At 27.0% G+C, this 25,307-nt stretch overlaps 2 protein-coding genes across 5 annotated transcripts in view; one reads left to right on the top strand and one right to left on the bottom strand.

Moving 5' to 3' along the window:
* Window positions 1-17,186, bottom strand: part of LOC122497699 — a 37,728-nt gene extending 20,542 nt beyond the window's left edge. The window contains exon 1 of the mRNA XM_043604965.1: window positions 17,106-17,186. The gene's annotated coding sequence lies outside the window, so the exon portion shown is untranslated. The remainder of the gene's footprint in view (window positions 1-17,105) is intronic.
* The window catches only part of LOC122497695 (small conductance calcium-activated potassium channel protein), a 659,102-nt gene that overhangs the window by 303,820 nt on the left and 329,975 nt on the right, over window positions 1-25,307 (top strand). The window lies entirely within an intron of this gene.

The following is a 25,307-nucleotide window of genomic DNA, read 5'->3' as shown; positions in this document are numbered from 1 at the left end:
ATTTTCAAAAATAATAAAATTCTTCACATGGTTTCAATTATTTTTAATACAATTTTAAATAAATTTCTCGAAAAATAAAATTATCTTCAAAAACTTTTTGCAAGAATTAAATTAGGTACATTTCACAAATAATGAAATTCTTCGCTGAAATTCAAAAATTTTCAAAATTTACATTTTTAATACAAGTTTTCAAAAGAATATAATTATTTAAATAAAATGTAATAACGTAGAGTGTTTTCAGGACCTTAATTTTTATCAAATAAAATTGTTTATATTGTGGCCTTGGGTCCAAAAGATTTGAGAAAGTTGTTAAAAATCAGCAATTATTACTTTATTTCATCGAATGCATTTTCACTGTGAACACAGCTCATCAGGACTACAGAAAAAAATATAAAAAAGTTGTGTAAATAGAAAATATGAAATCAATAGCAACATTGTGTGTGGAATTGTATCACTGTCCTTTGTAATGATGAGCACATGTGTTATTTATTTTGTTTATTATTTTTATGTTTATTTATCAATTTGGAATGTTCTGTTGGATTTTTATTTATTATAAAATGAAGGAAGTCTCGATGGATCTTGTTCAAACAAGAATCCAGTAAATCCGAACAAATTTTATTCCATTTTTTGACAGGTCTCGACTTTGAGGTTATGTTGGCCTTTAAAAAACTTTTCGAATTTAAACTTTTAAAAATTTGTATCATTGAACAATGTGGTAGGTCTATTCCACACACAATGTTGCTATTGATTTCATATTTTCTATTTACACAACTTTTTTATATTTTTTTCTGTAGTCCTGATGAGCTGTGTTCACAGTGAAAATGCATTCGATGAAATAAAGTAATAATTGCTGATTTTTAACAACTTTCTCAAATCTTTTGGACCCAAGGCCACAATATAAACAATTTTATTTAATAAAATGTAATAAAATTCGTTGCATAAATTGAATTATTTTTACAAGTAATAAAATTTTCCACATGAATTCAATTATTTAAAAAAAAAATTGATAAAATTCGTTGTAAGAATTCTATTATTTTCATAAATTATAAAATTTTTCTAAGGAATTAAATTATTTATAATACAATTTAAAGTAAATTTCTAGAAAAATGGAATTATTCTCTTAATATTTTTATAAGAATTTAATTACATTTCACGAATATAATTATAAATTCTTCATTGCAATTCAAATATTTTCACAATCTAGGGGAACATAGTCTAGGTCGGCCACCTTTTTGACTTTTGTTTATAACTTTTTTTTAAAAATGAATTTGGACAATTGAAGTATATGGTTGGAAAGTCCTGTTTAATAGGAACATTTTTTCTGTACAAAGTAAATTGACAGGTTTAAAAATGAAAAAGTTATAAAGATTTAAAAAAAAAAAAATTTGTAGTCCAGGTTGGCCATTACAGTCAAGGTCGGCCATGTTTAAAATTCAAAGGGCATTAATCTTTAAAAAATAAAATAACATGTTTGGAGTAACGGAAAATTGATTCTTTATTGTTTACAGTTTGTAACTTAATGAAATAACAAAATAATAAAAATAAACAATATAAAAAAATAAATATAAATAAAAAAAAATTTTGCACTAAAATATTAATAAAATTAAATAAAAATATTAATAAGATGATCAATTATATTATGAGTTATACAGAATTGCAGTTTTTGCAAATGAAGTAGCTCGTCCTCATCTTTGCGCATTTTAAACACATAGTGGCCGACCTTGACAGTAAGTAACATTACCGAATTGTTGTAACCATAAAGAAATACGTTTCGGGATTCGATTTTTTACTTTGTTTTCCTTTCAACCATGAGTCCCACAAATTTTCTGCATACTTGCCTTGACGATTCAATTTGTTTTTTATCTCTTATTAATGGTTTTTCACATTATGCACAAAACTTTTTTTGAGCTTTTTTTGTACCGACGTCACAGAAAACACAATTTTTGATTTTCCGAAAATGTAATTGAACAAAAAGTTAGGTTTCACTAAGACAAGCTTCGACAAATATGCGCGTAGGTGGCGCTAGTGAACTTGACAAAAAAATGCGAGTGGCCTACCTAGACAGTAGACCAACCTTGACTACATTCCCCTACTTTTTTAATAAAAGTTCTGAAAAGAATTCAATTATTTAAGAAAAATGTAATAATAAAATTCGATGCAGGAATTCAATTATTTTCATAAATAATAAGATTCTTTACATTATTTCAATTATTTAAAAAAAATTTGAAAAAATTCATTGCAAGAATTCAATTACTTTCATAAATTAATAAAATTCTTCACAGGATTTCAATTGTTTTTAATACAATTTTAAGTAAATTCTTCGAAAAATGTCACTATTTTCAAAAATTTTGTTAAAATTCTTCAAAAGAATTCAATTATGTATTTTATCAATTATGTATTCTTAGAAATTCATGCTATAATGCTTTTAATATTCAATTATTATCTAAAATTTTAACTAATATTCATTTCAAAATCAATTTTTATTGGAAAATTCTACAAGAATTAAATTTTTTAAATACAAAAGTAAATAATTTATTGAATAAATGAATGTTTTTCGAAACTAAATTAACATAAAGAATTTTATCAACAAATTTGATTTTTGTCGAGAAATTTTAATAAAATTTTCAAGAATAATAAAATTTTTCGAGGAATTCAATTGAAATTGTATCAAAAACAATTGAAATTCTATGATAAATTTTATTATTTATGAAAATAATTGAATTTTTGTAAAAAAAGTTATTATTTATGAAAATAATTGAATTATTGCGAAGTTTGCTTAGAATTTCATCAAAATGTTTGTTTTAAATAATTGAATTCTTTTGAAAAATTTTATTAAAACTGTAGATATTAAAAATCATTAAATTGAGAAAAATTTTTTAAAAATAATTGAAATTTTGCAAAGAATTTTATTAAAATTTTTGAAAATAATTGAAATTTGGAGAAGAATTTTATTATTTTTAAAGATAATTGAATTTTTATGAGAATTGTTTTTAATTTTCGAACATAATTGAATTTCTGCGAAGAATTTTATTGCTTTTGAAAATAATTGAATTTCTGCAATCATTTACCAGTGGGCAAAAAACCATCATTGTTTTAAAAACGTTCTAAAAACGTTTTTAGAACGTTTCATGTCTGCAAAATAATGTTCCAAAAACAACGTTTTAGAACCTTATAACGTTTTTGGGACATTTTTTAGCAGACATGAAACGTTCTAAAAACGTTTTTGGAACGTTTTCAAAACAATGATGGTTTTTTGCCCACTGGGTTGTAACTTCTCAAAAATTCAATTTTTTCCAGTTACTTAAATAAAAATCCCTGACTTTTCCCTGACCAATTTTACTTTCCCTGACTTTTCCCTGAATTCTCTGATTTTCCTGACCTGTGGCAACCCTGAAAAATTTTATTTTTTTCAAAAAATAAAATTTTGAAAATGGTCAAAAAAATTTTTTTTTTCAGTTTTAATAATATATATAATACTAAAATTCAAGGTTTTTAAAAAAATTCACGTCCGATTCACGGTTTTTTTAAGGTTTGACAAAATTCACGTCCATTTCAAGGTTTTCAAGGTTTCAAGGTCCGGTGGCCACCCTGTAAATAAGTAAAAAGCAGAGAAAAAACATTTTGAAAAAATTTTAGAAAAATATTGATTTATTAATAAAGAAATTAAGATTAAATAAACAATAAAATTCTCCTTTAAACTATATTGTTGTTTTTAATAATCATCTCTCTTATAAGTCCTCGAAAGAAGAGTAAAAGATTTTCCGTGAAATACTGTTTTCTGAAGGAGTTGAAGTACATTATTATTTTTCAATAGATTATATTTTCAATTTTATTTTCCAATAAATCATTAACCATTTTAATCTTTATTTCTCCTCTATTATTACTTAATTTTCATTTTAACAATTTATATTGGACTTTAATTTATTACTTTCCTCGTGTACTTTTTCACTTTCTTAACATGTTTCAATGTATTTTAATTTTGTTTTCTTTTCTACAATAATTTTTTTCTTTTTGGTGAGAATTTTGAAATTAGTTGTTAAAATGAATTAAATAAAAAATTATTCCGTTTAATTAAAAATAATTTAATTAAAATTACATTGAAATTTAATTAATTAAAATTATTATTATCAATGCTTGCTTCAATAGCAATTTGTTGATTGATTAATGAATGAATTAGTTAATTAATCATGCAAGAATGAGGAGAAATTTCTATTTAGAAAGTTAATTTCTAATTTTAGTTTTCATTAGGGGAGAGTGGGTCAAGACGGGGTACTTAAGGTTTAAGGGCCCGTGCAGAAATCGCCACTTTTGTTCCCGATTACCGCCCTGGCCCCGGTCGGGATTTCATGATCTGGCCCCGACTTCGTGGCCCCGACCAGGACCAGACCGGGTTTGCCCAAGGATCTACAAACAGCGCACAATGGGATTTTTTTTACAATTTACTGTTCAAAACTGTCTACAGCCTACAATTCTTAACCGGTTTCAGTATTCTTTATTTTAAATTAAAGGCGAATAAATTCTTAAGACATCCCTTAAGGTCAATTTTTTAGTTCTTAATTGTTTATAATTTTTATTTTCAATCAAAGTTAACAAATTAATACAATTTTTCAAAAAAGGAGGCTTATTTTCTTATTCCGTTGCTGCATATGATCTGAATCAGTTCAAATTAATACAATATGACCACCATATAATTAATAAAACAGAAAGTAATTTATATCAATTGTTATAAACAATATTAATTAACAAATAGTTAACTTTGATTTCTTTCCACTAAAAAATGTTTTTTTTACCTTTTCTTTTTAATTTAAGTTCATTTAAAGAATATTTGCCCTTTTTGATTATAAAATAACTTATTTAAATTGTTATAAACAATATTAATTAACAAATAGTTAACATTGATTCCTATTCCACTAAAAATTTTTTTTTCACATTTTCTTTTTAATTTAAGTCTATTTAAAGAATATTTGTCCTTTTTGATTAAAAAATAACTTATTTAAATTGTTATAAACAATATATTAAATAACAAATAGTTATGTAACTTATGCTCCTGTCCACCAAAAAAATTTTTTTTCACGTCTACTTTTTAATTTAAGTTCATTTTAAAAATATGTGTCCTTTTTGTTTAAAAAATAACTTATTTAAATGGTTACAAATAATATTAATTAACAAATAGTTAATTTTTGTTCCTTTCCACCAAAAATTTTTTTTTCACGTTTACTTTTTTATTTAGATAATGTTAAAAGACCACGGATATATAATATTAAATATTTAAATAAGTTATATTATAAGCAAAAAAGACATATATTCTTTAAAAGAACCTAAGTAAAAAAGAAAATTTGCAACAAAAATTTTCTGTTGGACAGGATCATAAGTTAACTATTTGTTAATTAATGTTGTTTATGACAATTGAAATATATTACTTTATGGGTTTTTAATTGTCTGCTGGTAATATTGGATTAATTTGAACTGATTTAGAGCATGTGCAGTAACGGAATAAGAAAATAAACGTCCGTTTTTAAAAAATTGTGTTAATTTGTTAACTTTGATTGAAATTTGAAAATAAAAATTATAAACAATTAAAAACTCAAAAATTGTCCTCGAGGGATGTCTTAAGAATTTATTCTCCTTTAATTTAAAACAATAGGACAAACGCACCAATTGTCGAAGGTGAACCATTTGTCGATGTTATCATGGTGATAACCAAAAATATTGCCTAAAATGTTAAATTTTTTTGTGGTTATAATATTAACATATTATTTTTGACATTTATAACTCTTAAAAACTCTTAATTGTTTTTCACACTTAAATTGAAATTCCATGTTTAAGGCAAAAAAATAAATTATTATTAATTAATAATTTTTAGTATTATTGTGAATTATTAATAATGAAAAAATTTTTATTATTTTAAAAAATAGTTAAATTATAAATAATATAGAATAAATAATTAAATTAACAATTTTTACCATATTATTATGATAAACATATTAATTTATATATATATATATATATATATATATATATATATATATATATATATATATATATATATATATATATATATATATATATATATATAACATACATTTTTAATAATTTTTCTATAAATAAATATGATACAGTCAATTTATTATGATAACACTGTATATAACGGTCCCATGATTCAAAAGGAAGTTTAAGCGAGGTCGCTTCCAAGCTTGCGTGGCTATGCGGTATGTGTATTCGACTTGCGTCCTCGAGGTCTAGGGTTCGGTCCCCCGTGCGTGCGATATTTTTCCGTCTTAGTTTTAAGTGTTTTGTGTATAATTCTTAATAATGTTACATAAAGTATAGGTTTAAATAATTATTAACAATAATAATAATTATAAATAATTATTAATTTAAATAAGATAGTCTGTCTAAATTAATGAAAGAAAATAAGAAAAATATTTTTTTTAAAAACTTAGTCCAATAAAAGCAATTCTAATAACTATTTACATTTTTAATGACACTCATAAAAGTTTATTTACTACAAAAATATTAATAATAATCATTAATATTGAAGTAAATACTCCCCATTCTTTAATAATCAAATAACAAGCTTTAATATAATAAAATGCAGTCAGTATTGGAATTCTACCTGGGTAGCGAAAAGATCGGGGGAAATCCCATGGCCCCGACCGGGTCCCGACAGGGCGGCCAGATCGGGCAAAGTGCCATGGCCCCGGTCAAAATTTCTGCACGGGGGGTTACACCACTTTGAAATTTTCAAAAAATTGAAAAAATTTTTTTTTGCTTAAAATACTCTTTATGGACACCAAAATGATATGTCATTAGTTATATATCGATATCTCAAGTAAAAAGACAATTTTAGAACTGTTCAAGCAGGGTAGCGCGCTAAGGTTTACATTGTAATGAAAACTTTAAACTCGTTTTTCTCAAAACTGTATTTTAAAAATCGGTGGACACTCTAGCTGCCACAAATTTCAATCGATCCTCTTAGTTCTTTTTTTATTTTGTTTGTGATATAATTATCTAGCGAAATACGTACGGATTTTCGAAATATTAATATTTAAATTTTCTAGACAACTTTAAATAATGAAATTTAGGCAAAAATACGGACTTTTTCCTTCAAATCGATGCCATTTTGCGAAAAATAAATTTTTTTTAAAACAGATGCGTATTTCGCTAGATTTTGAGCTACAGAAACTAAAGCATTTTTACTTTTTGGTCTAGCTTAATTCTGGACCGAGTTATAGTGTCCACCGTATAGGGATACATTTTTAAAGCACTTTAACATATCATCTGTCAAACCGACAATTTAAAAAAAAAGAAATTTATATATATTTTTTTGTAGTTCAAGAGTAGTACTATTGTACTACTAATTACCTACTGTAATTTAATTTTCCTAAAAAAATTTCTATTCTTCAATAAAAATTGTTGAAAAAGCTTATGTTTTGAACGGGTCAAAGTGGTGTAACCCCTTAAAGCGCAATAAAACGGAAATTATCGAATATTGTATATTTTATTATTTTTTTCAATAATCATCTTTTAGAATCTGTCTTTCGTAATAAAGGCGTATGAAGCACATCTGTTACTTAAAAAAGCATAAAATTATTGCCTTATTATTGCCGCCGGTGGGGCAATATGGGGTACTCAAAAAAGCAACCTATTTCTGTCGACAAATTTCACACGGAAAAAATTAATTTAGTACATTTTACGAAACTAATTTTGGAATAGCGGATACGGAGAGGAGTTTAGTATAAGATAAAACAGAATCAATAGTAATATATGATGACTGCGTTTCTCGAAAACTCAAAAAAAATTCTATGGAATTCACAAATGATCGGTTGGACGTTCTAATTCAAGAGTTTTGTAAAATGTTTAGCCTGAAGCGCATGCGCCACGGAAAAAAATATTCACGGAGAAAAAGCGAATAAAGCAGAAAAAAGAATTTCTTAATGTACCAATGAGCTCTCAAGACCATTTTTTCTCGTCTTCTATAGGAGATAGATGATTGGTTCGACACATGTGACTGCACTCTACAACGCAATGGTTCGCTTGGATTGGCTTATTTTATTCTGACACTAACTTAACGGAAATACGCATACAAAGAAACGAATTCTGACGCAACGCACATACAATATAACTCGCACTTGTAGATTAAAGAATTGAGTTTCTTTATATACTAACTGAGGAGATTAAAACTGCGCTTGCGAGAAATGTCAATATACTGAATATTAATTTTTAAAAAAATCATTTTTTTAAAAGTTATACAAAATATTTTATGGTTTTTAAAATAACATTTTTTGATTATAATTAGTTATAAAATCTCTATAAAATTTTTCAATTTTTAGAAAATAATTTTATTCTTAATTTTAAATTATAAATAAATTGACAAAAAATTTTCAAAATTAAATTCAAACTCAAAAAATGTTTATATTAAATTGTCTAAAATTTGAAGTAATAACAGTTAAAACTTGAGAAATTAATATATATATTGTCATCGGTAAATATTATGATAAACTATAAAATTTATTGGACTGTAAATTAAAAGAAATTAATAATAATTAAAAGTTTGGATTACAAAAGCACATAAAAAATGTTACGAATTTGGAACAATGAAATGTGAAATACGTAAAAGAAAACAATTATCCAAATGTTACCGGCAGGTAAAGCAGTTCTCTTTTTCCTTCCACATGATCTCTATATACAGCAGACAAGTTAATACCGACGCGACGAGACAAGCTTCAACATATCTATTTATAACGCGACTTTTGGTACACCCCGTATAGAATTTTACGAAACTTTGTTCGAGAATTCACGATAGACAGCGAAGTGGAAACTCAAACCACGCGTTTTTAGATTGCACGAAACATTTTTACCATTTTCTGATAAAATGTTCACCAGAAAATACGAAACATTTCTACATTCAAGCTTGTTTTATAAATTACAACACTGGTTGCAGTTTCTCGACAATTGTTCTGCTTAAAGTAGTGAAAGTTTCTGGGTTTTTGAAAAACTTCGTCTAGGAATCTTAAATATCCGCTAGTGCGAAATTAGTTTCGTAAAATCTGCTGAACTTATTTTTTCCGTGTGCACAAGTAAGGGTTGCATCTTTATCTTCGACATCGACACCAGCACAACTACACAAATCCCACTGGCCGCAGACAGAACATGCAGCCCAGCCTTCATTTGAGTCTAAATAATAACCATTACAATAGAGACAAGGTGTATTTTCCACTTTACCATCGTTAATTGATGACTTAAGCTGACAAGATTTTTTCTTTTTGGTCACTCTTATTTTATTCAGTCTTGATTTAAGTAGTTTTCCTAACTTCTCTTATTTCTCTTTTCTTTCGCTCAATTTGTGAACCCCGTCTTGCCCCACTCTCCCCTACCCCATCTTGCCCGCACCTACGAAATTGAATAAAACGATTAATTACTACAATTTACGATTCAACAAAGAAAAAAAAACATATGCTTTCCTTCTTCTGTAACCCTTGCCAGTTATAAAAAATTTTATATAGTTCATTAACTGTTATTATTAAATAATAAACACCTCCTAAAAAAAGTGAAAAAATCACAAAAAAATCGTCGAAAACAGTTTTTTTAGTAAAACAGATAAAAGATTTGTTCTCATGGCTTAATGCTTTTGTGAACAAGAAACTATCGTCTTGGTGCAGTATTATGTGAAACATGATCGCGATTGGTTAATTCGTTTGTTAAATAGGGCCGGTACCTCGTCTTGTCCCACTCTCCCCTATGTATTTTAAATTTGTTTTTAATTTTTATTGACAATTTTATTTTTACAAGTATCATTTAAAATCAATTTTGAAATGGGTTATAATTTAGTATTTAAGACAATATAATTACTTCAAAATGTTGATAAACCAGTTGTGGCCCGTGGCGCTTATTTTTTTCGCAGCAACTGACACAGTATTAGTTCTTTTGATATTAATGTTAATAATTAAAATTATTTAAATATTCTATTTTTATAAGGTATCAATTTTTATAAAAATTTCTCAATAAATATATTATATTGAAACTATAATCTTATTTTAAGAATTAATACATACTAAATCAGTATAAAATATTCCAAAATAAGTGCAGAGTATATATATTCTTAGTTTTAAATATGAAGCTAAAACTGGCATCCAGTTATCAGCACCCACTTAATTTTGTAAAGTGAATTTTACAATGAAAATTTTTTTGCTGAAAACGAACATAAAATTTTGTAGAATTAAGTGGGTGCTGATAACTAGGTTCCAGCTTCAGCTGCATATTCGAAATTATATAAATTAAATAAATTTATAAATAATATAAATTGTTTCTTTATTATTATTATTTGATGGACAATAGCCAATAAGCAGATGTTACTCATAAAATTTGTGGCCATGTCATAGAACAAAATGCACATACTTGTATTTTTGCGATAAAATGTCATATCTGTCAGCAAACTGAATAAATTCAATGGGTATGTATAAAATTTTATAATAATAAATCTTGCAATTGTGTATTAAGGCGCGCGCTCTTTTGCTGACTATATGTGTATGATTAGGCATTGTGCACTCCCCTTATATATTTCATTACAAAGAAATTTCGTGGTTTTATGCAACTTGCATCTGACATATAATACATTGGTTAAGAACTGAATGCACTCTTAGTGTTATACAAGAAGAAGAATACATCGCGCGAGGCCTTTACTTATAGTTATAGGTACGACAATCTTGCACGTAGTTACTGCATCTTTGCTTCGTGCTTACGTGGCAAAGACATGGACGTGACATGACGACGAAAATTTCCTTTTACTATCCGAAATAGTTGAGAAGCATCGCCTCACTACGCCACGCCGCGTCGTGTCACCCTTTTAGATAATTTTGATAATTTACACCACCTACCTTATATGTATAACTAACTTGACTTTTACGAGATCTACTACCATTTACTGTTATTATACATCGTGAGGGAAATTAATTGATTTTAATGAACACAATCTTAATCTTGGATGGTTAAACCTGTTTCGCATCTTAAAGCGAGAGACTTTTTAATACGGTACTTGAAACTATAATTTGACGATGTCGTTATTGTTTAAGAGTGCATCAATTGGTTGAAAGTTAATTAAATTAGTATAACAAGATTCAATTGTACTTATAAAAACTTGTAATTGTCTAAAAATTCTGTTATTTCTCATTAATACTAATACTCTCTAAATATGAATTAGTAGTTTTCTACTAATTAGTGAGTGTGTATTCATTTAATGTAACGTATAGTTTAGTGTAACGTATAGTAGTAGCTATACGTCCTAACTATACTCGTATGACAAAATCGACAATATCATTTTTTTCTGTGTACACTCGACTCTCGGATTTTTTTGCATTCAGTTCTTTTATACGCTCGCTTCTTTTGCAATTTTTCTCCCGCACCTTTTACCTTTTACATTAAATAAATAAATGACTATCAGAGTGTCAAAACATTTATTTCACGATAACTTTGGTTATCTAAAGTAAATTATAACAGCTCCTCCATTATGTGATTAAAATTATATTTAAATTATAATTATTATAAATGTAAATATTAAAACTAAAACATAAATACCGTCATTAATTTACATATTTGGTTATGCATATTGTATTGTTTTGCGTTACCATGGCATTTGTTTTGGTAAAAGGTATGAGCGGATTTGGTCCCATAAGTGCAAAAGATCCGAGAGTCGAGTGTACTACTAATTGAATAGCATAAAATTACTAATTTGTTAGTAAAACAGATCTATGAATTGAAAGAGTGAAACGACATTTTGTTATTAATTAACTCCAATTATCATTTATTGATTTTTATTATCTATTTAAGTTATTAAAGTCGATAAGGTCTCATTTGAAAGCTCATTTTCCAAGCTTTAACACTATATAAAAACCGCTGCCAAGTTGTATATTTTTTTTTATAATTTTGGTGCTCATTTCATGAACACTTTACTTCCTCATGGAGATAAAAATAATAGAAAAATATGAATAACTTTTTATAAATATGGTAAAAGTGATTAAATTCTGAGTCAATCAATGTATTTTTAAATACCCCAATAGGAAATGCCAGTGTAGTGCCGATGTTCACCACTGGCTTAGTACTCAGACGATTGTTCGGCGTAGTCTAGCCGAGCCTCGACAATTAGTGCTGGCGCAGAACAGAATTTTTGTTTCGCCAAAGCTTGGACAAGCCACGGCGGCAAGTGCTGGCTGAGTATAGAAAAATTGTTCACAACGCTCTTTGCCAACATTGCTTTTTTGACATAAACTTGAAAAAAATTATAAAAAAAGTTTATGAATGTTTATAAATATAAATTTATTGAAAAAAATTAATATTTTACTTTTCAGTTGTTCATTTTATATTTTTATTAAATTTAATAATAATAATTTAACATAATTGTCTAATTTTGTAAATAATAAATTATTTAAACAAATTAAAATTATAAACAAAATTTAAACTTTAATCTCAATAATAATTTGGTTCCTATTAAAATACTATTATACTTCTTACTACGAATAAAAAATCATTAAAAAATTACCACGTAATTTAAGAATTACGTAAAATGTTAAATGCAATAAGTAAAGTAATTTAATTTAATTATTAAAAATTTAGTTTAATTTATTTTATTTCAATTTATTATTTCTAACGTATTCCTATTTTTTTCTCATCTTTGACTCAATAATTGTATGTCTGAATGATACTGAGATATTAATACTTTACTGTACATATGTGTCGTTAGCATAGTGGTTAGAGCGTTAGTCTGTTAGTCCGTAGGTCGTAGGTTCGATTCCCCTCGTCAGCAATTTTGTTTATTTTCATAGGTTTGCGATATTTCTAGATTCCAATCGTTAGGTACTAAAATATGAAAATCTAATGCACACTTACTGTAATTGTTTATTATTTAATTTTTAAATGTTATAAACAATTTTTCTCTACTTCATTTACTATATCCATTGTTAGTCTCCATCTTTAATACAATTTCTTTAAGAAGAGAAATATTTTATGAATAATAACTATTTATTAATATTATTTACCATTTTGTTGTTAAATTATTTATAATTATGAATTTACGACTAATTAATAACAATACGGCATTTATTGTGGCAATATTCTTAGCCAGCACTGCTCCAGTGCTGCGTCTGGCAGCACTGGCAGGCAGTACTTCGCCAGCGTTAGACAGCGTTATCATCCCAGAGTTATGCCAGTGCTGGCGCAGTACTCCGCCAGTTGTAAATTTCCCATTGGGACCCTACAAGATAGTTACAATAATTTAATAGTTAAACAAAAATTTTCAAACAAAAAAGTTAAGAAAATGTCATTTTCCACAATTTTTGGTTTTTAAAATACCAATAATTTCGAAATTTATTATCGAATTAAGTTTAAAAATAGGTCAATCAAAACGTTTTTTAATGCTCTACAAGTCGGTAACGATAATTTAAAGATTACTTCTTCATTTTTCAACAAAATTTTCAAAAAGTCTTATTTTCCAAAATTTTGAATTTTTAAAAGTTTAATATCTCCGGTGAATATGTGCGAAAAATGTTCAATTAGGGCTCAAAAGATGCGTCTAGAAAAACTCTACAAAATTATGGAAAAACATTTATAGGTGTCTTAACATTTTTTTAAAGTTATGGGCAAAAAACTTTTTTTGCAAAATTAAAAATAAAAAAAAATTTAGTTAAACTTTATTAATTTATCAGAAAGTACTCTCACTTTATGTCCGCAGGTGAGATCTACAATTAAAAAAAAATTCAACCCAAAAGCTCTTCATGATTTCGAGATATTTATGAAAATGTGATGTTTACACACACACACACACATAGGGAATGACATTTTTTAAAATGTCATTTTTGAACTCCTGAGGTCAAATAACATAAAGATATGTCAAAAAATCGAACTCGAAAAATTTTGGTATTACACTGAGAAAACATTATACTTAAGTGAAACACAAAAATAATGTTAGACGATTTTGTTTAATTGAAATTAGTTTGCAAGTTTAATCTCAATATATAGAAAATATTTACTGCATTGATTCAAAAGTATTATTTGTTTGAATAATTATATTTAATTCAAACATATTTTCTGTTACGGTTTAAACAAAAATGATGTTTAAAAATTTTATGTTTAAATGAAACTTAAAAGTTGACTACAAATAATTTAAAATCAATCACAATTTATGTTTGATTTCAATATATAATCTCTTAAACTGAACCAGAAAATATGTTTGAATCAAACTTAAATATGTTTCACTGTATGGCAAAGATATTTTAAGTTTGATTTAAACAAAATTTGTTAGAATCAAATAATTTCTTTTCTCAGTGTACAATACTTCCTCTATGAGGAAGTAATAATTAATTAAAAAAGATTTTTTGTTAATGTTTAAATAATGTTGAGGCAAAATGAAATTTTACCTAAGGGTGTTGGAACAAGAAAAACCTTTAAAAATAACTGTCAGAACTTATGCCTCATCTGAAATGGATTATTATCACACTGAGAAAAAGATTTATTTGATTCAAACAAATTTTGTTTAAATCAAACTTAAAATATCTTTGCTATACAGTCAAACAAATTTCAGTTTAATTCAAACATATTTGTTGGTTCATTTATAGATGTTATCTGTATAGTATATGTATAATTTAATAAGTTATAATAAGTTCTAATGTGCCTTTATGGTTGGCTCAGGAAAGAGACAGAGAATATATCAACTACCTGCTATTTTCAGATAGGAGAAGGGCAGTCTCTGTTGTGCCGCTGACCGAAGCGCACCGTTTGTTCATAGTTATTAATACAAATCAAATAACAGAATACCGTAAGTGAGGCTAAATTCGCTCAATTTTTCAATTCTTTTTTAAATAACTTCGGGAAACGATGAAAATAAACATTGGCACTGAAAATATATAATCTTTAACCCTTTATCTTTCCTATTACTGCATAAAGAAATTGAAATATGTTGCAGAAAATTATTTATAAGCCGTTTTTTTGTGAGCGAATTTACCTTTAAATGATGGGTAAATTCGCTCACCATTATTATTCTGGCAAAATATATTATAATCTGCAAAAATGAAACTAAATATTCTTTAGAATCAATAAAGAAAAAAATTAAGAACAATATTCAAAGTTATTGGAATAAATATTTAATATTGTTTTATCAATAAGTAATTAGATTCAATCATTCAATCAAACGTACTCATAACCATAAAAAAACAAGGTTAAGTTTGACAGTTTAGTGCTTAAACCGTTTTAAATCGTTTAATTTTCAGTTATAAGAGTACTATTATTTAAAAAAATCGAATTATAAATTAAAGTAATTAACATACTTAAAATATCCAGGCCCAAACATCTTTTTTGTAGACTTATTTCCTGAGCGAATTTACACAACAAATTTGAATTTTTTTTTTTAATTGATTTTTTGCAGAATCTGTTTATTGCTTTAATTTTTGTGCTTTATGAATATCATGTTGGAGATACAGGAAATGTAATGTTCAGAAGTATTCAACTTAAAAATTTTGAAGTAAAGCTTTATTTCCTACTTTTTCATACTACTTGTTCAATATGAAAATTATTCACTTGTGTTTTAAATATAATTTCTACTGAAAGTTACCAATGAATTTGCTGCAAATAAATTTTAAATTAAAGTTTACCATTTATATTAACCAAAACAATTGTAAATCTTAAATATTTCTGTCTAAAAAGTATGTTAATCGAATTTTAAAAAATAGACATCGGTTGAGCGAATTTACCCTACATGAGCGAATTTAGCCTCACTTACGGTACCACAATAGAAATAATATATTTTATTCAAACATAATTTATGGTTGATTTTAAATTATTTATAATCAACTTTTAAGTTTGAATCAAACATAAAATTTTTAAACATATTTTTTGTTTAAACTAAAACAGAAAATATGTTTCAATTAAACATAATTATTCAAACAAATATTATTTTTAAATCAAAGCAGTAGATTTTTTCTTTAAATTATTTTTTTACTTGAATCGAGTATAATGTTTTCTTAGTGCACAATTCCGACAGTTATCGGAATATTTAAAAAAATCAGCCAGATTCAAGATACCATTTTACTAAAATGAATTAAGAATACAATTATTTACAATTGATTTTTTCATTACTTAATTAAAGCTTCAATTGAAAATAATAATGCAATTAGTTGCTGAGGATAATATTCAATGTGTATATAATTCAAAATAGAATTATTCAATTAATAAACGTTCTTCTAGCTCAATAAGAAATTTAATGAAAATTCAATATAGACCGCATCGAAATTCGTGATATCCGTGCCAAAAGAGGTTGTATCCGACTTCTTGTAACCGGAAATTTAAGCGGCATCAACCCCCGGTTGACCATGAGTTTGCCCTCATGTCGGAAACAGATACTAATATAATAAACAAGCGAAGCGTATCAGAGATTTTGGCTAAACTTGAGTTCACTATAATTTAAACTATACATATATACATACATATTCGAAGGTCGTCATCAAGTGTTCGCAAAATCTGTTTCCGAAAGAGCGCCACCGCATTTGCCAACAGTTTTTTTCCCCAAAAAAATTACAAAAAGAAAATCAGATGAATTTTTTTCCCTTTCAGCAAATTTAAGACAAAACAAAAGGAAAAAAACTTGAAAAATTTTTAATGCTTCTTTAAAATGTAATTGGCAAGAAAGATTTCTGCAGTATCAGAAGTATTTCTTTTTCTTTTACTCTAGATCTATAATATTGGCACGGAAAATATCTTGGCACCGGAAATACATTCTTAAGATGAGATTTTCGAAGACACTACGGTATACAATACACAATAGTATTTCTTCTTGTTAATTCTTTTATTTAAAACGTAGCCAAATTTTTTTTAATTTATTCGACAAGAGAGTAAAAAATTAGTTTGTTGATTTATAATAAATTAAAAAATGAATAAATTATTTTTATCTTTTTCAGTGGGAAAAATAGATTTCATGAAAAATATAGAAAGAAAAACGAGTTATTATTAACATATTCTTTTTTTCATCTAAGTGTCTCTACATAATAGTTATGTAAACAGTATTTTTATCGATGTTGATAAAACCTGGATTCGAAAAATTATAAATATTTCTTGGAAATCACCTTTTACAGCCAATAAATTGTGTTCGAATATACATACTATGTATGGACAGAAATAATTATTCTATTCGTAGTAACGCGCACGCTTATTTCACTCTTACTGAACAAACTTATAATTTTATATCTATTTCACATTTGCGCGCGCGCACACGTTTCATTTGTCCTCGGAATTTTAAAGTTCAAAAGCTATATTACATTGCAAGAACGATAGTAAAACAAAAAAAAACTTTGTACTTATTATTTTGTCACTGAATGTTCACATCAGATGGAATTTTTTCGGCTAATATACGTTTGTACTTTTTCCTCTCAGAAAAAGAAACAAAACAAAATCGTTAAAGGGAATATTCTATTTGAAAAATTTCTCCTGACATTTGATATGTTTACTAAGTGAAAAATAGTTTAAAGATTTATTTTGTTTTATAAAAAAAACATTTAAAAAAGAGTTAAAAAACTATGAAAAACTTATTTAAATTATATATAATAAGGTAGTATTATAATTTGTTGTCAGTCAAAAATGACTTTTAACAAATAAATTTTTTTCTCGGTAATAATTTTATTTAAAGTAATGAAACTTTTTACAGCATATTATTGAAATTTTTGCCTTTTAAGAATAAAAAACATTATTTTTACTATAATAGTTTCAGCACTAGATGGCACCAAAGCACCAAAGTCAAGATAAAAGAATAAACGATCAATCGGCGGACGATTGAGATTCCCTGAGAGAAAAATATGTTACAGGGTAACATAAATGATTGTACGGGGTAGAATCTTTAGTGCTACATTATACAGTATTTAAATTTATTTATTTATTTAAAATGAAATTATTTTAAATTTTATTAAAAGCATATTATTACGTTATTTAGATTAATTTAAATTGAAATGATTCAATTTTGCTAAGTAGATAATTTCCCTTTGACAAGGTAATTGAATTTATTTTAATTCCATTTCTGACCATGACCTGTATTGTCCATAAAAAAAGAGGACCCTCACTCGACGGAAGTACTTCAGATTCTTGAGACCTATGACCTTCGATAAGGAAATTCCTTGTGAGGTATCTGAATTTTTTTTCATTTTTAAATTCAAGAAAGAAGGATAAGAAAGAAAGCTAAATAAAGTGAAACCTTTTTTTCTCATATCAGACTTCTGTGAATTAATAAACTGCTAAATCAGATTTAATATGTAAATTTTTTTCAATTACTCATGATTTGTCTTATATTTATTACTTAATGAATAAGCTTTATATTGAAATTATTTACTTTATTTATTTATTTCTATAATATAAAAGAGTTATAATAATTTTTTTTTCAGAATACTATTTTCGTTTAAAATAAAGAAAATTTTCTGCATATACAGGTATATATATTATTAACCAAATTAGTTATTACTTATGAAAATGTAAAAAATTAATAGAATATTAATTTTTAAAATCGCACTCTTAGAAGATACGGTTAATACGCACTTGTCTTAAAGTTTATGGCTCATTTCATTTAAAAGGTAAAATATAGTCTGCAGGAAAGTTAAAATGTGAATTTTCGATTTTGTATTTGTAATCAAGGTTTTTTTATTATTTAATGTTCTAAAAAATCGAAAGGGATAGTGGTTATAACATTAGACGTAAATATTTTTTTTAATGGCAGACAGCTTTTTGGCAGAATATGATCACTATTGTTTGGTTTTCGTTCAACTTTATTTTTTTAAATAAATGAACTTTTTTCTTTTTTTGTGTAAATGTTAAGATGCGTTTATATAAATAAATATTAATTCTATTACGTAGACAACAAACTTTTTTGGTTTTTATACAAAAAATGAGAGAAAATTGGTTACGGTACTGCGGGACAGTAGGGGACATTTGAAACAAGTTGTAAATCCAGATGTTCATTACATGAACATTTTGCTTCCTTTTTACGATCATCAAAAAAAATGTGCTTCCTCGTGGAGGAAGCATTAACGATAAATATATTTCATTTTTAAATCATTTTTAATACAATTTAACATTTATAAAATAAAGTGCATTCGTCTTAATAGAAAGAATAAAATTTTCTTATACAGTAATATGAATCTAAATAAACAAAAAAATTGTTAGTAAAAAAGTGAATTTTTCAAATTTGATTGTAATTAATTCTATAATTTTCAATAGAATATATACTTTATATACATCAATCGATTCGTCTTGATTTAAAGAATAAGATTTTTGATTTATTTTTTAATAAATAATAACATTTTATTGTATAGCAACATGATTTTTAAGAAAAAATGAATTTTTATTAATAGTGCAAATTTTTTGTCTATAATTGGTTTTAATTCTATAAATTTAAATACAATATATACTTTACATATACCAATCGATCCATCTTGGTGCAAAGAATAAGATTTTAGAAATAAATGAGTAAGATTTTCTTATACGCTAACATAATTTTGCGGAAAGAACTCATTTTTTGATAAAAATGCGAATTTTTCAGCTTTAATTGTGATTAACTCTGTAAATTCTCATACAATTTATACTTTTTATATACCAATCGATTCGTCTTGATGCAAAGAATAAAATTTTATTTTATATTAACTTCAATAACCAACTTAAAAAATTTTTTTTAGAAAAAAGTCAAAAAAAAATTTTTTTTTGAGAATTTTTTAAAGTCTATTAATCCATTTCGAGATATTTTTATGATAAATATACCTGGTAAATTTTAGCCAAATTCGTTAAAACCTCTTCGAGTTATCGTGTTCACAAAAATCGGGATCCACACACACACACATCCATACATACATCCGGACAATTGTTCAGGGTCTTATGTAACATAGTCCTATATAGAAGAAAATTTGTTAAAAGGATTTTTAAAAATTTTGTAAATTAAACGACTACAAAGCTTCCTCACGAGGAAGCAAAAGAAACAGAATATAAAAAGAACAAATATTATATTAAGAATATCTATACTATATATTTATATAAATAACTTCTTATCATATAAAACCAAGTTCCTGTTTTTTATAGCATTGAATTTAAAAACTCTTACCCACATAATAAGAATAAAGCGATTATACGGGACAGTAGGAGACATTTTGCTCTTTTCTTGATTCACAACATAAGTATGTTATTTAGAAAGCAACGGCAGCTGTCAGATTTCTTAAAGAATTGAAACTTTTTGCTAATAACACAGGTCAACAAAAAAAGACTTACTTTTTTTATGAGAAATCGGAATGGTTTCCGATGTATTTTTGGACGCTGAACACGATCCCGAATTCCAAAATTGCCCATCACGTCAGGATTTTGAGAAAAGCGGGGGTAAAGACCCCAAAAACGCTTTCTTGAGGATTTTTAACATTTTTTTTCTCTTTAATCTGACGTGCTAGAGACTTCCACAAGGTCTTAAATTAAAGCTTGTAATGTGCACTACAAGACCCATATCCATAAAATAAAAAAAAATTAAAATCTTTTTTAAAAAATGGGGTTGAAGACACCATAAAGGTGTGTTTTTGGATTGCTTTAATAGACTTTTTGCAATTGCTTGGATTCGATTGAAAATTGTTACTCGGGGTTTTTGGAGACGTTGATTACGAATCCGAAATTAGTTTTCAAAAATCCAAAATGGCGAATTCGTAATCACCGACCCCAAAAACCCTGGAGTAACAAACTTTCAAGCGAATCCAAGCAATTCTTAATTTTTACATCTGCCATCTTGGTTTCGCCATTTTTAATTTTTGAAAACTAATTTCGGATTCGTAATCAACGTCTCCAAAAACCCCGAGTAACAATTTTCAATCGAATCCAAGCAATTGCATGAAGTCTATTAAAGCAATCCAAAAACACACCTTTATGGTGTCTTCAACCCCATTTTTTGAAAAAGCTTTTAATTTTTTTTATTTTATGGATATGGGTCTTGTAGTGCACATTACAAGCTTTAATTTAAGACCTTGTGGAAGTCTCTAGCACGTCAGGTTAAAGAGGAAAAAAATGTTCAAAATCCTCAAAAAAGCGTTTTTGGGGTCTACCCCCACTTTTCTCAAAATCCTGACGTGATGGGCAATTTTGGAATTCGGGATCGTGTTCAGCGTCCAAAAATACATCGGAAACCATTCCGATATCTCATAAAAAAAGTAAGTCTTTTTTTGTTGACCTGTGTAATTGACTTATAAGAGATATAAAGTATTTAGTTACCATTTTACAGACGGGACAGAAGTGGACAACTATGTTACAACCGTTAATCAATTACTTTTCTGCCCCACTATATAATTTGTAGGATAGAGACCAGAACATTCTAATTGCTTTGATGTTTTGAGGTTATTCATTTATTATTGTAACATCGGTAAAACAGTGAGTGCACGGAAAAAATTAGTCGCTGAAGTTTTCAGCTACTAATTGAAGACTCTCGGATATGAAAAAAAACTTTACAGACTTCTTGAAATACTGTTCGCTTTTAGCAGAAATTCTCTGAAAAAAGTTGAGGACTTTTTATAAACCTAGTAGCGGAAAATAGTCGTAGAATTATTGTAACACTTTGATAGAAATTTTCGTCGACGAGTCGCGGGAAATGATGCGCAGAAAAGATGCGCAAACTCTCAGGCGGTAAACGTCACGTGAAATAATTTTGACTGACTTTGTTTACGTATTTTTTATTTTTATTTATTTATATTTTCTTAGCGATTTCAAATCAATTATTAAATAACAAAATTATAAAAAATAAAACAGTGTGTACAGGTATCATTACTTTTCAATGAGAAAGTGAATATTTTTATTTTCATTGGTATCGCGCACCTTTACGATGGAGAAGTTTAATAATAAAATATAAATATATATAATTATTAATCGTTAAAGAAGTTTTTACAGTAATTAACAGAAAAAAATTGTTTTGGTTTAATTATTATTTTCATTAAATATTATAATTCTTCTATACATGTGATAAATTAAAAATAATAAAATGGAAATAAGTGTAAAATAGTCCTTAACGCATACTGAAATACTCTTTAAAATTCTAGAATATGTTGAGCAGAAATATTTAAGATTTATAATTTTCAAAATATTGCACTTTTTCTCGCAAGCGGTAAAGAAATGTTCCATTTAATATATAAGGACGATGAAAAAGTAGATTTGTAGCGTGCGAAACTGCGAAAGCATAGGGTAATATGCGTGTTAGTTATTTAGTTTGACGTAGGAAATTAGTGTTTAAATAATGTTTGATTACATAAGTGTAAAGTAAGTGATAAGTGTCGTGATTATGTATAAATGTACGAGTGTAATTAAATATAAGGCATAATAAGAATAAAATAAATAAGAACTGAAAGAATTTTTTTTTTCATTGGTCGGACAAATTTTTCATTTTCCGCGACTATCGATGAAAGTTTAGAATCCCAATGGGAAATTTACAACTGGCGTAGTACTGCGCCAGCACTGGTGGCAAGGCTGAGAGCCAGCACTGGCATGGCACTGGAATGATAACGCCGTCTGGCGCTGCCGAAGTACTGTCTGTCAGTGCTGCCAGACAGCGCTGGCGCAGCACTGGACCAGTGCTGGCTGAGAATATTGCCGCAATAAATACCGTATTGTAATTAATTAGTCGTAAATTTATAATTATAAATAATTTAACAACAAAATGGTAAATAATATTAATAAATAGTTATTATTCATAAAATATTTCTCTTCTTAAAGAAATTGTATTAAAGATGGAAACTAACAATGGATATAGTAAATGAAGTAGAAAAAAATTGTTTATAACATTTAAAAATTAAATAATAAACAATTACAGTAAGTGTGCATTAGATTTTTATATTTTAGTACCTAACGAATGGAATCTAGAAATATCGCAAACCTATGAAAATAAACAAAATTGCTGACGAGGGGAATCGAACCTACGACCTACGGACTAACAGACTAACGCTCTAACCACTATGCTAACGACACATGTGTACAGTAAAGTATTAATATCTCAGTATCATTCAGACATACAACTATTGAGTCAAAGATGAGAAAAAAATTGGGACACGTTAGAAATAATAAATTGAAATAAAATAAATTAAACTAAATTTTTAATAATTAAATTAAATTACTTTACTTATTGCATTTAACATTTTACGTAATTCTTAAATTACGTGGTAATTTTTTAATAATTTTTTTTTTATAGTAAAAGAAGTATAATAGTATTTTAATAGGAACCAAATTATTATTGAGATTAAAGTTTAAATTTTGTTTATAATTTTAATTTGTTTAAATAATTTATTATTTACAAAATTAGACAATTGTGTTAAATTGTTATTATTAAATTTAATAAGAATAAAAAATGAACAACTGAAAAGTAAAATATTAATTTTTTTCAATAAATTTATATTTATAAACATTCATAAACTTTTTTTATAATTTTTTTCAAGTTTATGTCAAAAAAGCAATGTTGGCAAAGAGCGTCGTGAACAATTTTTCTATACTCAGCCAGCACTTGCCGCCGTGGCTTGTCCAAGCTTTGGCGAAACAAAAATTCTGTACTGCGCCAGCACTAATTGTCGAGGCTCGGCTAGACTACGCCGAACAATCGTCTGAGTACTAAGCCAGTGGTGAACATCGGCACTACACTGGCATTTCCCATTGGGATACTACAGAACAAGATTTCCGCGACTGTCGCAAAATCGTTCGCGCGCCGGCTGTGTTTTTATTTTCCGCGACTGACGCTGAAAGTTTCGAATCCTTTTTCTAAATTCTCTTCGAATGTAGTTTATTTTTCCTGCAACCTCACTAGAAAAAAGTTGGTGTGATTTTTGTTGCGTGTTAAATTTTTTCTTAAAAAATCGCGATTTTTCATTTTTAAGCAAACTTTTCAGGGATAGTTATTGAAATTTTTTACTTAAAGACCAGTGTTTGTGATACGAAATTTTCCAGACTATGTGAAAATTATCATTTCAATATTCAGTTTTGAAAATTAAGAAATTTATGCCCGAGTTAATAAAAAAATGTTCATGTTGCCTGAAAGCAACACTGGTCCTCAAAAGGTTAATATGATTTTTAAAACTCAGTGATTTTAAAAATTTAAATACTTTCCACTAAATCCGAGAGTCTTTTACAAAGTCGCGGAAAATTTCAGCAACTAATTTTTTCCGTGTGTAAGCGCGTAACCTATTCGTAGTGAGTGTGCAGAAATGAATTCATTTTGGCAGAATATAAAATATGAAAATAAATGACATGTTTTTAATCATTTCTTAAAATGATATTCTTGAATTTTATATGAAGTAATTAATGAATTTTAAAATATGAGATTTAGAGATTATAAAGAATTTTTGTTTAAAACTAATACAAAAGAATGTATATATTAATTATTAGAGGCAATGTAGTTCAAGTGCCTCGAGGACAGGGACAGTAGGGGACATTTAGTCTGCTTTTTAGTCTGTCATTTCGTTTTAAAGGACCTCAAAGTTCTTCTATAAGTTAATAAAAAATTAGAGTATGTTAGATATTAATCAAATAAACCAAACAATATTCATTTGCTAGCTAAAAACTTTTTTTTGACCAAGGGACTCACAGAAAAAAATAAGTGTTAAATGTGTTGCGTGTAGTTTTCAGTTAGTATTGTTTTAACATAATTTTTGTGTTTATTTTAACCCCATTTAAAATGTATATTAATTTAGCACCCTCGAGTGTTAATTTAACACACTCTATTGTTATTTTAACACCAATGTAGTTTTAAAATCACACAGTGTAGGTTAAAAATGTTGCGTGTAGTTTTAACACAACTTTTAGTGTTAAAATAACACTTCTTTTTCCTATGCATAGATTTTACATTTTAAATGAAATGAGCCTTATATATTAAGAAGAAGCTAGAAGATTAGATTAAGCGACCCGCAACGAAGAGTATAACTGACATAGTGTAATCTCATTTGGTGTTTCCGTTTATCCAGAATGGATTCCATTATCGTAAACCAGAAGATGTCTCTTCTTCTTTTCTCTTCGTTTAATTAGTAATTTACATCGCACCCGCTTTTCTATACCTGTAGTTAGAGCTACTTTATTATTAGTCAGCAAATATTCTCTTTATCAGTATTTCTATTAAAATATTCTCTTTTGTTTAGGGCCTTTTCTTTGAACTTTGAGTGGCTGGTATCAAAATGTTTCCACGTCAAGTGACCCAGCTCAAAAATTTACATGGAATATTTAAAAAATTTGTAGTTTCTTTAAAACAAAACGAAAATACGTTTTCTATTTTGGGGTTTTCTGCTGTTTTTCAACACTTT

Source organism: Leptopilina heterotoma, unplaced genomic scaffold, assembly GCF_015476425.1.
Source record: "Leptopilina heterotoma isolate Lh14 unplaced genomic scaffold, ASM1547642v1 Lhet_135, whole genome shotgun sequence".
NCBI classification, from domain to species: domain Eukaryota; kingdom Metazoa; phylum Arthropoda; class Insecta; order Hymenoptera; family Figitidae; genus Leptopilina; species Leptopilina heterotoma.
Note: the sequence above shows the minus strand (reverse complement) of the source record. Positions and strands in the feature narration are given on the sequence as shown.